General features: G+C 48.9%; 2 pseudogenes; both read left to right on the forward strand.

Annotated features, from left to right (window-relative positions):
- The first annotated feature begins 4,429 nt into the window (after positions 1-4,429).
- Positions 4,430-6,106, forward strand: LOC136526741 (cytochrome P450 709B2-like; annotated as a pseudogene).
- Positions 6,107-12,476: 6,370 nt separating this feature from the next.
- On the forward strand, positions 12,477-13,994 carry LOC136525723 (cytochrome P450 709B2-like; annotated as a pseudogene).
- Positions 13,995-14,766: the final 772 nt, after the last annotated feature.

Below are 14,766 nucleotides of genomic sequence, written 5' to 3' on the forward strand. Positions count from 1 at the left end.
TGAACGAAATAATTTTTTCACTAATTTTCTATTGACATGCATGATTAATAATAACAATTTCTTATACCTAATTATTATTTTTTGTACTCACACAGCAGGGCCTCCGCCAACCTAAGTCCAATTATTCAATCTCCAGATCATCATAGTGCTCCGGGCAATGATTATACAACACCGCCACCGCCGCCACCTCCAAGGAGGTCTCCAACGCCTCCAAGGAGGTCTCCAACGGCTGCCCCGCCTCCTTTCATGACCAAGAAGTAGCCAACTCCTAAGAGGCCCACCATGTAAACGAAGTCGTTGGCCCACCAGCCGGCAAAGAAGAAAGCCTCCTCCAATCCAGTTATTCCCCAAAAACTGGTTTACGAGAAAAGTGAAAAGGAATTAAATGCTCCAGTACAAAAAGGTGTGAGCAGTTTCTTCGAAAAAGTAAGAAAGCAACGAGAAGTGAGGGAGAACCTAGAGAAACCATACTTCTACCTACCTCCAGATCTTCTAAGAAAGGTGGACCAGAAAAAGCGGGAATCTCAAAAGATCTTGCCAAAATCGGACTACGACCGCTCCCTCACCAAGTCATTTGAGGCGAAGCAGAAAAAGACTAGAGCAGGGAAAGGTGTTGCACAACTCGGACAACAATCGCAACAATCAGTCCCCCCTCTTGTCATTCGTAATGAATATGGTTCAAACTTAGACGTACTGGACGTCAATTTTGAGGACCCGGCTCGGTTTTACGAGAATACCGGTTTGGATCTTACCCAAGTGCTCGCTGAAGGACCATCTGCTCCGAAAGTAGATCCTTGGCAGAAATTTGAACATGAAAAGAGTCTATACAACCCTGAGGCCTTAGGTGAACTGGGTACGTAAATGTACCTGTTAAACAAGTGGTACATGGCGGCGTGTGAACAGGGAGAGACCTTTGTTTCTGTCAGAGTTAGAAACCAACGTTACTTTCGTGGCGATGACATTATATATGTCGAGTTTTCAGAATTACACCAACTATGCCACCTGGACTCTCTCGACAAAAGTCTCATTAGCTGCTATTGTCTGTAAGTGTGATTATTTTCTACTATTAAAATGTATATATATAAAGCTACATGTATATATATAAATTATATATCCTCACACTATATTTTTATATATGCAGATATGAGATGACAGAACTCAGAAAGAGAAAGGATAATGATGTTGGTTTCGTTGATCCAAATGACGTATTCAAACACCCTAATCCCCCGCCTCAATGGAAAGCTGAACTCGAGAAAAATCTCATGAGGTTCTTAGTGAACCAACAAAATAAGGACATACTCTTCCCCTACAACTTCAAGTGAGTGTTAAATAATTAATGTCGATCATATTGATATTTGTTTAGTTATTTGCTTACTAGCTAAGCTATCTCCCATATATATATATATATATATATATTGACTCTAGTTAATGTCGATCATATTTATGTATAAAAACATATGCAGCAATCACTGGATATTGATGGTCATCGATATGGCCAATAATCGGTTGAGCATCTTAGACTCGTTAAGAAAAGAGCAAACAGAGTACCAAGACATGATAAATATTATCCAAGGGTAATTTGGTCTCTCTAGCAACTATATATACCCGATCTCTTAACTGCAACAATTATTAAAGGCCAAATTAATTTTTTATTTTATTGGACGCAGTGTTTAGAAAAGTTTCATTGAGGAACACCATATGAAACATTGCAAAGCGCCACTGGATGTAATCGCACACAAAGTAAGTACTAGCTACATTTATAAATATATAATTCAATTAACACCATGTATGCTTTCAATTCATCGGATCTTTTTTCTCGTAAAAGTGGGTTCTGAGGCAAGAACAGGGGAACAACTACTGCGGATACTATGTTTGCGAGTTCATCATGGCGTACTCAAAAAGAACTCCTGAAGAGAACCTCAAAATACGTTATATAAATATATTCATATATTCACAATTTCTTTTATTGCTCATATATATAAGTAATCACGTGACCAACATATATATATATATATATATATATATATACTTTTCCTTTAACTTTTATTGAAGACTCTATGGTTGAAGAAAAAAGTCATACGACGTGACCAACTGAAAGCAATTCAAGAGACCATACCAGGATTTCTTAATGACCAGGTCATAAACCCTGCCGGCGAGTTCTACAATGACGTGAACGAAACATGGAAGCCAAACCAGATGAAGTGAATTTGTTATGCCTAGAATATGATAGAATATACAATACAAACTTTATTTGTAATATATATATACATATTATATATACATAAAATAACGTACAATATATATATATATATGCATGTAATATATACGTTAGTTTCATACTTTAGTTTGTACAAAATGTTCGAACATTATAAACGTGTAGAATACGTATATTATTAGCGGCGTAGAATGCGTATTCGAAAAGTTATTCAAAAACCAAAATGAATCATCTATTAAAATAGAAATAAAAAAAGAAAAAAAAAGAAAACCTTTAGTCCCGGTTGGTACCGGACCACGTGGCCAGGCCGGGAGGCCTCTTTAGTCCCGGTTGGTACCAACCGGGACTAAAGGTGGACCTTTAGTCTCGGACGCGAAACCGGGACTAAAGGAGGGACCATTTAGTCCCAGATTCATGCTCCCGGTTTCAAAACCGGAACTGAAAGGGATTGAGAACCGAGAGTACAGTCTGTTTCTCTACTAATGCAGTGAACCATCGAACCGATGACCTCACCAGTTCGATGTCCAATCCGGTCATAATAGCTATGACCCAAACCAGCGTTAGCCTTTATATTTTTGTTCGAGTATGTTCTATTCAGCACATGTTAGCACAAGGAAGCCGGTTCCTATAGGCCATGTCCTAGCCACCGTGATCTTGAGGGTCTGTTCAGCTGGTATTAAAGTCGGCTGATAAGCCGGATGAAACTGTTTTGTTGTGAAAGAAAAATACTGTAGATTCTAGCTGATAAGTTGGCTGATAAGTTCAAGCGAAGGGAACAGACCCTGATTCTATTTTTTCAAACATGACCTGCCTGGTATAAGCCTGCGATTACAGTTCGTCTAAGAGCAACTGCAACAGAGTTGCTATTTAAGTCGTGCATTCGAAATTTGACTATTTTAGAAGAAAACAGGGGTTCAACAGATGCTCTATCTTGTAGTCTAAAACAGCACGCTGTCGATTCCGCATATCTCGCTCGCTACAGAAACCAAGCCAGGGGCGCTCGCCATCACCTCCCCTGCGCGCGATTCTCGCATGCAGCTTGCCCTCCCTGCACACGCGCCGAGCGATGGATGTTCTCTGCTCCTTTCCTGCGGCGCACTCGGACTCCGCACACCAAAGGGGCGCTTGGCTGGAGGTACCAGGGTCGGCTCCGGCCAGGCCGCCGGCGGCGGCGCGCGGCGCTCAACGCGGATGGGTACGTGCGTGGCTTCCGCGCGGCCGGTGGCGGTGTGCCATGCATAGGGTGCAAAAGGGCGGCGGAGTCTGAGCGATGGGTAGCTTCAGGGGCCGTGGCGCAACTGCTTGCAGGGAACGTGAGCGGCACATAGTTGTGGAGCAGCATGCGAGAGGTAGAAGAAGATTCAGCCAAAACAGTGGCAGCTTTTTTTAAGCCCCATTTGCTTAGAGAAATTTTAGAGGAATCTGAAGAAATCTGGATGAATTTAGAGGAATTTGTGAGAGAAAACATTGCTCCAGATGAAAAAAGAAGCGGATTAAATCGGGTTTAAGGGCACACAAACGGGGTCTAAATATGGAGTCTTAATTTAGATAGCACGTTGGAGTAGTCTAGTTTATTTTAACCGGGATTCATTTTAGAAAATTCTAGTTTATTTTAACCGGGATTCATTTTAGAAAATAGCCAAAAACTTGGATAGTCATTGTGACTAACCTCTTGAAAATGCTCAAAGAGACTAAGACGTTTTTTTCTATCCTTCCCACTAGAAGTAAAAGGGTGTACCGTAGGCCGTAGCATTGCCCATTCCAGGACGAGAAGCACCCGGCACGCCAAGGTCATCGCTGATTTTCATCGAAAATACACAATGCAAGGTCGTTTTCTTTCTTTCTTTTTTTTCACTTAGCAACTGTTCATCAGCATCAGCAAGGTCGTAATACACACGCCCTTTCATCCGTGAACCGACAAAGCCGTCACCTTGCTCTCAATCTCAGCGGCCCGTCGCACAGCACAGCGCACAGGCGCACTCCGGTAGCCGACGACCAGTTGCCCGCTCGGAGACGGCGACATCGACGGACACGGACCCACCACACCAGCGCGATGCCAGCGTCCAACGCTACAATGGAAGGGCAGCCGCTGCATATCTAGTTATCTACGGAGCACTATGATATATCCCCACCGACACAGGCGGAACCTGAGCGGCGTTGGGTGCAGCAGCAAGTGGAGAGTTCGTCCACCACACCCAGCCCAGGATGGTCGAGATGAGCGGCAGCGGCGTGGGAGTGGTTCTCGCCGCATTCACAGCGGCGCTGGTCCCGTTGCTGTGGGCGGCGCTGGTGCGCCAGGTGTGGCGGCCGTACGCCGTGGCGCGGGCGTTCGCGCGGCAGGGCGTCCGGGGCCCGCCGTACCGCTTCTACGTGGGCAACAACCCGGAAGCGAGGGCGATGCTGGCGGCGGCGGCGAGCGGCGAGGCGCTGGAGCGGAGCTCCAACGACATCGTCCCCCGCGTGATGCCGCACGTTCGCGCGTGGGCGTCGCTCTACGGCAAGGTGTTCCTGTCGTGGACCGGCTCGACGCCGAGGCTGTGGGCGGGCGACATCGACATGGCGAAGCGGATCCTCTCCGACAAGGCCGGGCTGTACGTGAAGCCCGACCCGGGATCCGCCTTGCTAGCGCACTTGGGCATGGGCCTCGCCTTCACCGAGGGCGACGACTGGGCGCGCCACCGCCGCGTCGTGCACCCGGCGTTCGCCATGGACAGGCTCAAGTCGATGATGGCGGCGATGGCAGCGTGCGCGGCGGAGGTGGTCCGGGACTGGGAGGCGCGCACCGCCGCGGCCTCGGCGAGCGGGGAGGCGACGGTGGAGGTCTGCGGCGGTTCACGGAGCTCACCGCCGACGTCATCTCGCGCACCGCGTTCGGGAGCAGGTACCGGCAGGGCAAGGAGGTGTTCCTGGCGCAGCGGGAGCTCCAGCTCATGGTCTTCGCCTCCATTAACAATGTCGTCGATCGTGCGCGTCCCGGGCATGGAGTACGTGCCGACCAAGGCCAACGTGCGCCGGTGGCAGCTCGAGCGCACCGTGCGGAGCACGCTCATGGCCATCATCGACGAGCGCCTGGCCTCGGCTAAGGAATCCAAGGGCTACGGCAACGACCTGCTCGGCCTCTTGTTGGAGGCCAATAATGCCGGCGACGACGATGGCAAGGGGCGGCAGGCCATGAGCATGGACGAGATCATCGACGAGTGCAAGACGTTCTTCTTCGCTGGCCACGACACGACCGCGCACCTCCTGACCTGGGCCATGTTTCTCCTCGGCACCCACCCCGAGTGGCAGCAGCGGCTCAGGGAAGAGGTGCTCCGCGAGTGCGGCGGCGCCGAGGTGCCCCTCAACGACGACGCCCTGAACAAGCTCAAACTTGTAAGTAATTAAAGCCCTGATCGACCATGGTGAGTGACGATGGTGTGGTTAAATCGACGGTGCCGTGGTTAATCTGCAGGTGACGATGGTGCTGTACGAGACGGCTGTACGGCCCGGTCAACACTATCGTGAGGCAGGCGACGGCGGACGTGGACCTCGCGGCGTGAAGGTGCCCAAGGGCACGCACCTGGCGATCCCGTTCGCGATGCTCCACCACGACGAGGAGGTGTGGGGCGCGGAAGCCGGCGAGTTCGACCCGCTTCGGTTCCAGGACGGCGTGGGTAGGGCGGCAGCGCACCCGAACGCGCTGCTGTCCTCCTCGGGCCCTCGGTCGTGCATCGGGCAGGACTTCGCGATGCTGAAGGCCAAGGCGACGCTGGCGCTCATCCTGCGGCGGTTCGCCTTCTCGAGGTGGCGCCGGAGTACGTGCACGCGCCGGTCGCCTTCGTGACTCTGCAGCCGTCGAAAGGGCTCCCCGTCGTGCTCAGGCTCTTGGATCCGCACACTTTGGCCAGTTGAGACATTTAAGATTCCGTAGGCATGCAACATGTGCCTTATCGACCCCTCATGCCAGTGTCAGTGTCGCCTTCTCTTCTTTCTTCTCCGTTGTCTCCAGCAGGATCCACGGCTTGAGCAGTCCCCTGGCGGCAGATTTCGGCGGGCCCTAGCGGCAGATCTCACATTTTTTCCTCCTCTTTCTCATCTCAAATCCAATCAAATTTTAGTATGCATGATTTTTTTTAAAAAAATGTTTCAATAAATTTTGTTCAGAAATAGTTTGTGGCTCATTTTGTGCAAACAAAATTTGTTAAGAAACTTTGCGCATAATTCTTTGTTTTAACAAATTGTACCAGAAACTTTTGCATGCACAATTTATGTTCACAAATTAATCATCTCCTGTTTTCAGAAGTTATGTGAATATTGTTTTTCCATTTTCATATTTCTGTCTACAACTAGCAAATATGCTCGTACGTTGGGACTGCTCTACACAATTCTGCTCCACACAATCCACCATGGAGCAGCTCCACAAAAAACCTAGAGTTTATGGTACACCCTTTTAACTACTCTCACAACTCCATATTTTTTTTCTAGAGCAGAGCTACATGGAGCTGGACCTGTTTGGCTGTGGAACTGAAAAACATGGAAACAAAATGAGGAAAAATCTACACATTTATTTATTTATTATGTTAATTTTTTTAATAAAATTTTAAAACTATAAATTACTCGTTAATAACTATGACTTCTATAATTTAAGTTAATGTTTGCATTAATATGACAGTGTCCTATTAAGTCCGTATCAAATTAAAACACAATTGTAATAGAGTTTTTCTCTCACATCAGTAATATTTACGCGTAAATATGTCATAATATCAATTTTGATACTATATATATCACGTGTTTGATTATGCGGCATCCTGTGGCACTGGCGTGGTTGTTTTCTGGGTGATGTAGATTCTGGAGGGCGTATGCATGTATAACACGCACACACACTCACTCTTATAATCACACGTACGCTAACATCAGCATCTTCGAAGGACTGAGTCGGCAGATCTCGAGATTCATGAAGTTACCATAGGAGCCTCACTGTCGATGAGGACATCACCTACCACTAAAAGCATAGCGTCGATAAATCCTAAAATAAATAAATTTAAAAAAATACGAACACCCATGAAGTCGCCACGAGAAACCCCACCAACTCGTTTGATACCGTCCACTGCATGTGAATTTGTGTGTCACCGTAACAAAAGAAAACGAAACCAGAAACGCTGGGAACTCGGTCGAAGGTCGGTCGTCAAACAGCTTGCGGCAGCATTGGAGTAGAGGCCGTACACGACGCCGAGGTGGTGATTGCTCCGGCTCTCATCCATCTACTTGCATGTGCGTGTGGTGAAGAGGCAAACACCATACGAATCGAAAGCCCACCATAAGCGGCAGGCTTGCATGTTGCCTTGCTTTTCGTCGCCGGCGGATGTGGTCCTAGTGGACGCCGAACACCAACAGCATGCGTGTGTGGAGAGATCGAGAATTCGAGATCGATCTAGATTGCGCAGCAGGCGTTGACGCCAATGAGAGCATGCCCGGCCGTCCTCCGCCTCGGTTCTTCCGTGCGTTTCTTCCGGTGGCCACTCGCGGTGCGGCGTTGATGGGACGCTCAACCCGGAAGAGACCAGGTAGGCACCTCCTCGCCGCACCTCCAGCATGAACTATCTCGTGGCCTCGTCGTCGTCAGCGAAGTCGGTGAGCGAACGGTCAAACGCTGCGCGCGAGCGGGCGTCGTCGTCGAGCCTGACCTCCGCCAGGACGCACTTCGGCGTTCCGGGCCGGGGCACGCCGCCGCGGCCGCGTCGACCAGGACGTAGTGGGTCCACAAGGATGCCGCCCGGTTGTCGTCCTCGTGGGCGCCGCCGTACACCTCGCTCCGGGCACGCCACTCCTAGAAGAGCTCCCTATAGCGGCGGTGGGGTCGTCGGCGCCCATCTCCATGTTGGCCCGGGCGCTGTAGACGGGCGTAGTCGGCGCAGCGGGCGAGCGGGGCACGGAAGACGAGGCGCCCGCGCTCCATGTCATCGCCGCGCTTGTACGCGTGCCCCGTCCAGCGAAAGGCCCGGCCAGGGTCGAGTGACTCGAATCGAAAACTCTAAAAAGCGCTGCCGCGCGGCCTCCGTCGCCGCGTCGCACGACCCGTCTTCTTGTGGGGGCAACTTGCTCGGTGTGATCCCCATCCATGACGTTTGATCAATTGGGGCCACGGCTGCGGGCCTTGTCGTTCAGGATATTGGATATACAAGGGCTGGTATACGCATGCATATATCAGGATTGAACATTGAAGCCTATATTGTGTTTTGAATCGGAATCAAGTGTTTGTTTCGTTTCCCTACTTACGCCGGGAGAAGCCGTGTCCGTTCAGCCCGACGAAAACAATCGTGGGAGACTGTAACAGACGGTTGCATGATTGCCGAAGCCGAGCTATTTTTAGGATTATTAGGTTGGACGGAAATCTAAAGTGGTTAGAAATTTTGTTTCTTTATTAATAGGTATAGATATAGATATCGATATAGAATTATGAGCATAGTTTTTTTCACATATTATGTACAAATTGTGAATATACCTCCACGTAGATTTCAAGGCGGCCCAATGAGCCAAACAATTCCTAAGGGTACACATAATTTGTTGCTTGTATAATATTTTTCCCTACTTACAAACAGACATCATTTCTTGTTTGTATAATAAAATTTTCTACTTACAAACAGTGCAATTTCTTGGACCGTTGGGATTGACGACTACACTGATTAGTAGGCCGCTATTGGCACGCAATTCACAACAGATTGAGCTTCCATCACTGTAGCATGCCGCTATGACGCCCAAGTCACAGTGCAACATGCCAAATGAATAATGTACAGCTGAGGATGAGGAGAAAGTATGATTGTTTCGGCCCACAAAGATTTGACTCACCAAAGATTATCCGATTCGTTTCTTTGTTTTTTTTAACTAGCAAAGTGGCAAGCGCAAAACGCACATCTACTGTGCTGTCAACCCTAAGTACCACTTCGTATAAACTCTAGTATGGCTAAGTGTGCCCTTCCCCTTCTTTTTCTTGTTGTTCTAGGTTGCTTTGGTTTTTCTACCACCGTCTTAGCGGCTTGTAACCTGTGCAACGAGGGCCCTATCTTAGTTGCATCATGTAATTCTGTTTCTCTTAATGAAACAAGTGTAAACACATCACCAAGGCATGTTCGTGAAAAACTACCATAACACAATTGCGGAAGAAACTCCTTGAGATCCTCAATCTACGCTTGGGAGGACACTGGGGAAATGGCCACACACCGAAGACTTAAATTGGTTTTCATCTGGCTCAAAATGCATTCTATGGTAAAAAAAAAAGCTATGTTCAACGATGTCCTATTTGTCAGAAGAATGAGTCCGAAAATGTTCCATACCCTAGACTTCTACAACCTCTCCCTGCCCTTGATATGGCCTTGAGTTATATTTCTACGGATTTCATTGAAGGCCTGCCAAAGTCTAATGGAAAAAATGTGATAATATTTGTGGTTGCATGTTTACTAAGTTTGCCCACTTCTTAACTCTAACACATCCATTTGCTGAAGTATATTTCATTCAGGTTTTAATGTTTTCATGCTCCATGGATCTCCTCTTGCCATTGCCACTGGTTAAGATGGGATCTTTACTAGTATATTATGGCAAGCATGATTGAAATCAATGAGGATCCAACTAAATTTCAGCCGTGGCTATCACCCCTCAATTAGATGGTTAAACCGAGAGAGTCAATCAATGCCTATGCATGGATTTTTGTCAACCCACCAAATGGTTCTATTAGTTCCCTTTGGCAGAGCGGTGGACTGGTGGTACAACACATGCTTCCATACATCACTAAACATGACTCCATTTCAAGCACCTTTTTTTTAACCAAAATGGCAAGAGCTCCGCCTTTCAATTAAGATAGAAAAGAGAGTTGAAAGCACACAATCATCTAATTGATGATCATGGCAACATCAAAGTGGCCCCAGTTATGATTCTTCAACGTCGTCTTGTCCCTCGCAACATTGAATCAGTAGTCCAATGGTTGGTTGAGTGGCTCAACATGCCTGCTTCTAAAGCTACATGGGAGGATGCAACTTTTATTAGGAAGATTTTTCCATCATTTCATACTTAAGGGCAAGGACCTTCAGATGGGAGGTTTTGTCAGCTGAATGTGTTGCAATGCCACTCTTCAGTTTGTTAGGTCAGCCTATGGAATCAGGCTTAGCCACACATTGACAATCTGATGGCACACAAGTGAGTTAGTGGCCTATGCCTTTTGGTGCCTAAATGCACATTATCCATTCTGTCAGATATTTAACAGTGTTAAGGCTCTTTATTATGTTAATGATCGTCCGTGCTATTTAGGTAGACTCAAATGCAGAGTAGAAGTAACAGTAGCTTAATTCCTCGCCACCAGCGACTTCTGTATCAGGATGGACTCATTTGATATCTGGTATCTGCTACTAGTACCACCTGCATCTATTTGCTTCTTGATCCTTCAGGTATTTGCTCTTGCTTTCCAATTTTCTGGGTGTGACTTTCACAGATAGCCAGTAAAATAGAATTCTGTCCTCGGAGTCCTTGACGATATTGATAGACAGCCATTTGTATTCCAAATTTCCAATACAAATATTGAAAAAAGAAGCAGTCTATCAACCTTTCTTTCACAAGTCCACATGTTGATCTCATGCATGACTCAATCAAGTCAGATAAAAAAAGCATGTTACCATCGGAAAGACGGAGATAATAAAGACATTAAAAAAAGATATACCCTAGACATACGCATGCCCCAAGACTCTATATAAGAAATTTATAAATAGGGATTTGCTAACTTTTAGGTGCCTAAAATATAGTATTTGTTTAGGCAGCGGCTGTGTGAGGCATGAGATGAAGATCTAACGGATCAGATGTACGAATCTTAAAGCAAGATCAAAGGATCACGTTATTGCCTGAACCAAAGACAGATTTCAGGCACCTGCTCTTTACGAAAAGTGTTATAAATAAGGCAAAGAGGATCTCCACTCACATCTAAATGGTAGATAATTCCGAGAGCCATCTAGGTCCTTGTTCACAAGACAAGATGATCACTCATAGCGATGTACGTACGAAGAATCTATATGCTAACAAAACATATATGACCACTGAGGATGTATGAAAAAAAAAACGTATACGCTTGCAGCCTTCGAGAAAGCAAGTACGTTGTTGCTATCCAGCCAGTATCCATATGCTCACCGAGTCATCCATGATCTCACCAAAAGGCCCCTGCCGGCTGTCGCCGTGCGAGATCGCTTCAAGCCTGCGCCGTCCATTCGCAAGGCCGTCGCATCTTCCCCCGTCGTCAGGCCTTGATTAGCTGGGTGAAGTTTGAGATTTTGGCTGCCGTAGCACTTTCGTTTTTATTTGACAATTAGTATTGAATCATGGACTAATTAGGCTCAAAACGTTCGTCTCGCGATTTCCAACCAAACTGTGCAATTAGTTTTTTTTCGTCTACGTTTAATGCTCCATGCACGTAGCGCAAGATTCGATGTGATAGCTAATGTAGCACTTTTTAGGAAAATTTTTTGGAACTAAATAAGGCCTCAAACAAAGCTCTTGCCTTGTAGCGTCTGGTTGTTGGCGACATCGCCGAACGCCCTAACCCACGAGACAGCTCCAAGTGCGCGCGTAGCAGAGAAGCCGCTGTCGCATCGACACCATATTTTACGATGGCGAATCAGCTTTTGCACACGATATATACACACAACAGTCACACTGGCGCGCGCACACACACAACGACGACATCACAGCGCAGTACTATCTACGGGTACTGTTTAAATCCAGGCCCTAAAGTCTTAGGGCTCGTTCGGTTACTCCGGAATCAGCCCCTGGATCGATTCCCGGCTCGAATGGTTGACAAATTTGTATAAAGTTGATGAGCAGGAATAGTTTCGGGCTCCGACTAACCGAAGGGGCCCTTAGGGTGTCCCATCGGGTATCATATGGAGGTGTCGCATTAAGTGTTCGGATACTAATAAAAAAACAAATTATAGAATTCGTCAGTAAACCGCTAGACGAATTTATTAAGCCTAATTAATCCGTCATTAGCACATGTGTTACTGTAGCACCACATTGTCAAATCATGGACTGATTAGGCTTAAAAGATTCGTTTCGCAAATTAGTCGCAAACTATGTAATTAATTATTTTTTAGTCTATATTTAATACTCTATGCATATGTCTAAACATTTGATAGGACAGCTCGTAAACTTTCTGGGATGACCTAAACAAGGCCATACCCTCCGTGCGGATTGCAGTTTGCTTCGCAGGGTGGGTGCACCGCGAGTTCTCGTATCCTGTTAGCTGCTCGACATGGGCACGGGAGGTGCAGCGCTGGTCGCCGTCGCCCTCGCCGTGGTGGTGGTCACCAGGCTGTGGACGGTGCTGCTCCACCTGGTGTGGCGCCCGTACGCCGTCGCGAGGGCGTCCGCGGGCCGCCGTACCGTGTCTTCGTGGGCAACAGCAAGGAGGTCCAGGCGATGCGGGCGGCGACACGCTGGACCTAAACTCCCACGACTACATCCCGCGCGTGGATGTCGCTCTAAACGGTAAGGTGTTCCTGACGTGGTCCAGCTCGACTCCGGCGCTGTTCGTGGGCAGCTACGACATGGTGAAGCGGGTCCTCTCCGACAAGTCGGGGCTGTACGGCAAGCCGGACCCGGGCCCCACCATACTGTCCCTGGTGTGGTCCAGGCAAGGTGTTCCTGATGTGGTCCAGCTCGACTCCGGCGCTGTTCGTGGGCAGCTACGACATGGTGAAGCGGGTCCTCTTCGACAAGGCAGGGGAAGGAGGTGTTCCTGGCGCAGCGGGAGCTCCAGTTCATCGCTTTCGCCTCCATCTACAACGTGCGCGTGCCGGGTATGCAGTACGTGCCCACCAAGGCCAACGTGCGCCGCTGGCAGCTCGAGCGCACGGTGCGGGGCACGCTCATGGCCATCATCGGCGAGCGCCTCGCCGCTGCAAAGGAGGCGAGGGGTTACGGCAGCGACCTGCTCGGCCTCATGTTGGAGGCCAACGCCGCCGGCGGCAAGAGGCAGCAGGACATGAGCATGGACGAGATCATCGACGAGTGCAAGACCTTCTTCGTCGCCGGCCACGACACGACCTCGCACCTTCTCACCTGGGCCATGTTCCTCCTCGGCACGCACCCCGAGTGGCAGCAGCGGCTTAGGGAGGAGGTGATCCGGGAGTGCGGCGGTGCCGAGGTGCCTCTCCGCGGCGACGCCCTCAACAAGCTCAAGCTCGTGAGCCTCCTCCGCCTTAAGCTTATTAAGCTAGCTAGCGCCTAGCAGCTGTATATCCACACGGTGACCGCCGGCGAGCGTGCATCACGGCCATGTTCTTATGTTGTTTCGCAGGTGACCATGGTGCTGTACGAGACGCTCCGGCTGTACGGCGCGTTGCCGATGATCGCGAGGCAGGCGACAGCGGACTCGGACCTCTGCGGCGTGAAGGTTCCCAAGGGCACCCTCCTGCTGATCCCGATCGCGATGCTCCACCGCGACGAGGAGGTGTGGGGCGCGGACGCCGGCGCGTTCAACCCGCTCCGGTTCCGGGACGGCATGGGCAGGGCGGCGGCGCACCCGAACTTCGCGTTGCTGGAGGCCAAGGCCACGCTGGCGCTCATCCCCCGGCGGTTCGCGTTCGAGGTGGCGCCGGAGTACATGCACGCGCCGGCCGACTTCCTGACGCTTCAGCCGTCGAAAGGGCTCCCCGTCGTGCTCAGGCTCTTGGATCCGTATAGTTGGCAACAAACATGTTGCAGTCCTATTGGCGTCCATCTCCAGTTTGACGATAGTAATTTGCTCCGAGTGAACGCTTTTGTCTAGAACTCTAGAAGTCCACGTGTGGACTGTGCCTTATCGACTCGACGCCCCATGGGCCGTGGAGGTCGACGTCGACCTGGTGGGGAGTTCGGCCCCCCAGCGAGCGAGCGACGTCGACTTGAGCGGTCCCCTTGCGGCAGATTTCGGCGGGCCCTAGCGGCAGATCTCACGTTATCTACATACATGTGTTTTAGTATAAAAAAACATATAGATTTTCTCTCTCTCCCTCTCTCTTTTCAACTGTCTCCCTCGCCGGTTAACGCCGACGGCGAACCCTCTGGTGAAGCTCCGGACCCACAGCTGGGACCTGGTTGGGGCCCAACCTTCCAGCAGGCGACACCTGCCGTCGTCGGATCCATCCTATGCACGATCTTCCCGGGTCCTGGTCCAACTGGGGGTGCCACACGCAAGCAAGGCTCGCTGCTGAGGGAGGCGTAACGTCGACTGCATTTGTCATGCCGGTTTCGCTTGTCCTCTTGTCCTTCCATAGAAAAAAATTGTTTCTTGTGATATGTGGATCTGTGATCTTGTGATTTGTGATTGTCTGGAGGTAGAAGAAGGCTGGAGGTAGAAGAGGGATGGAGGTTGTTGGATCTTAATTATATGGTGTAAAAAAAATCATATATTAAAACTGAATGAAACACATGGTTGTTAGGTAGATAGACTCTTATCTTTTCCTCTTTCTCATCTGTTATCTCATTCAAATCCAATCAAATTTTTGTATGCATGATTTAAAAAAAAATATGTTTCCATAACTTTTATCCAGAAATTGTTT

This window comes from Miscanthus floridulus, chromosome 19 (genome assembly GCF_019320115.1).
Source record: "Miscanthus floridulus cultivar M001 chromosome 19, ASM1932011v1, whole genome shotgun sequence".
Classification (NCBI taxonomy): Eukaryota; Viridiplantae; Streptophyta; class Magnoliopsida; order Poales; family Poaceae; genus Miscanthus; species Miscanthus floridulus.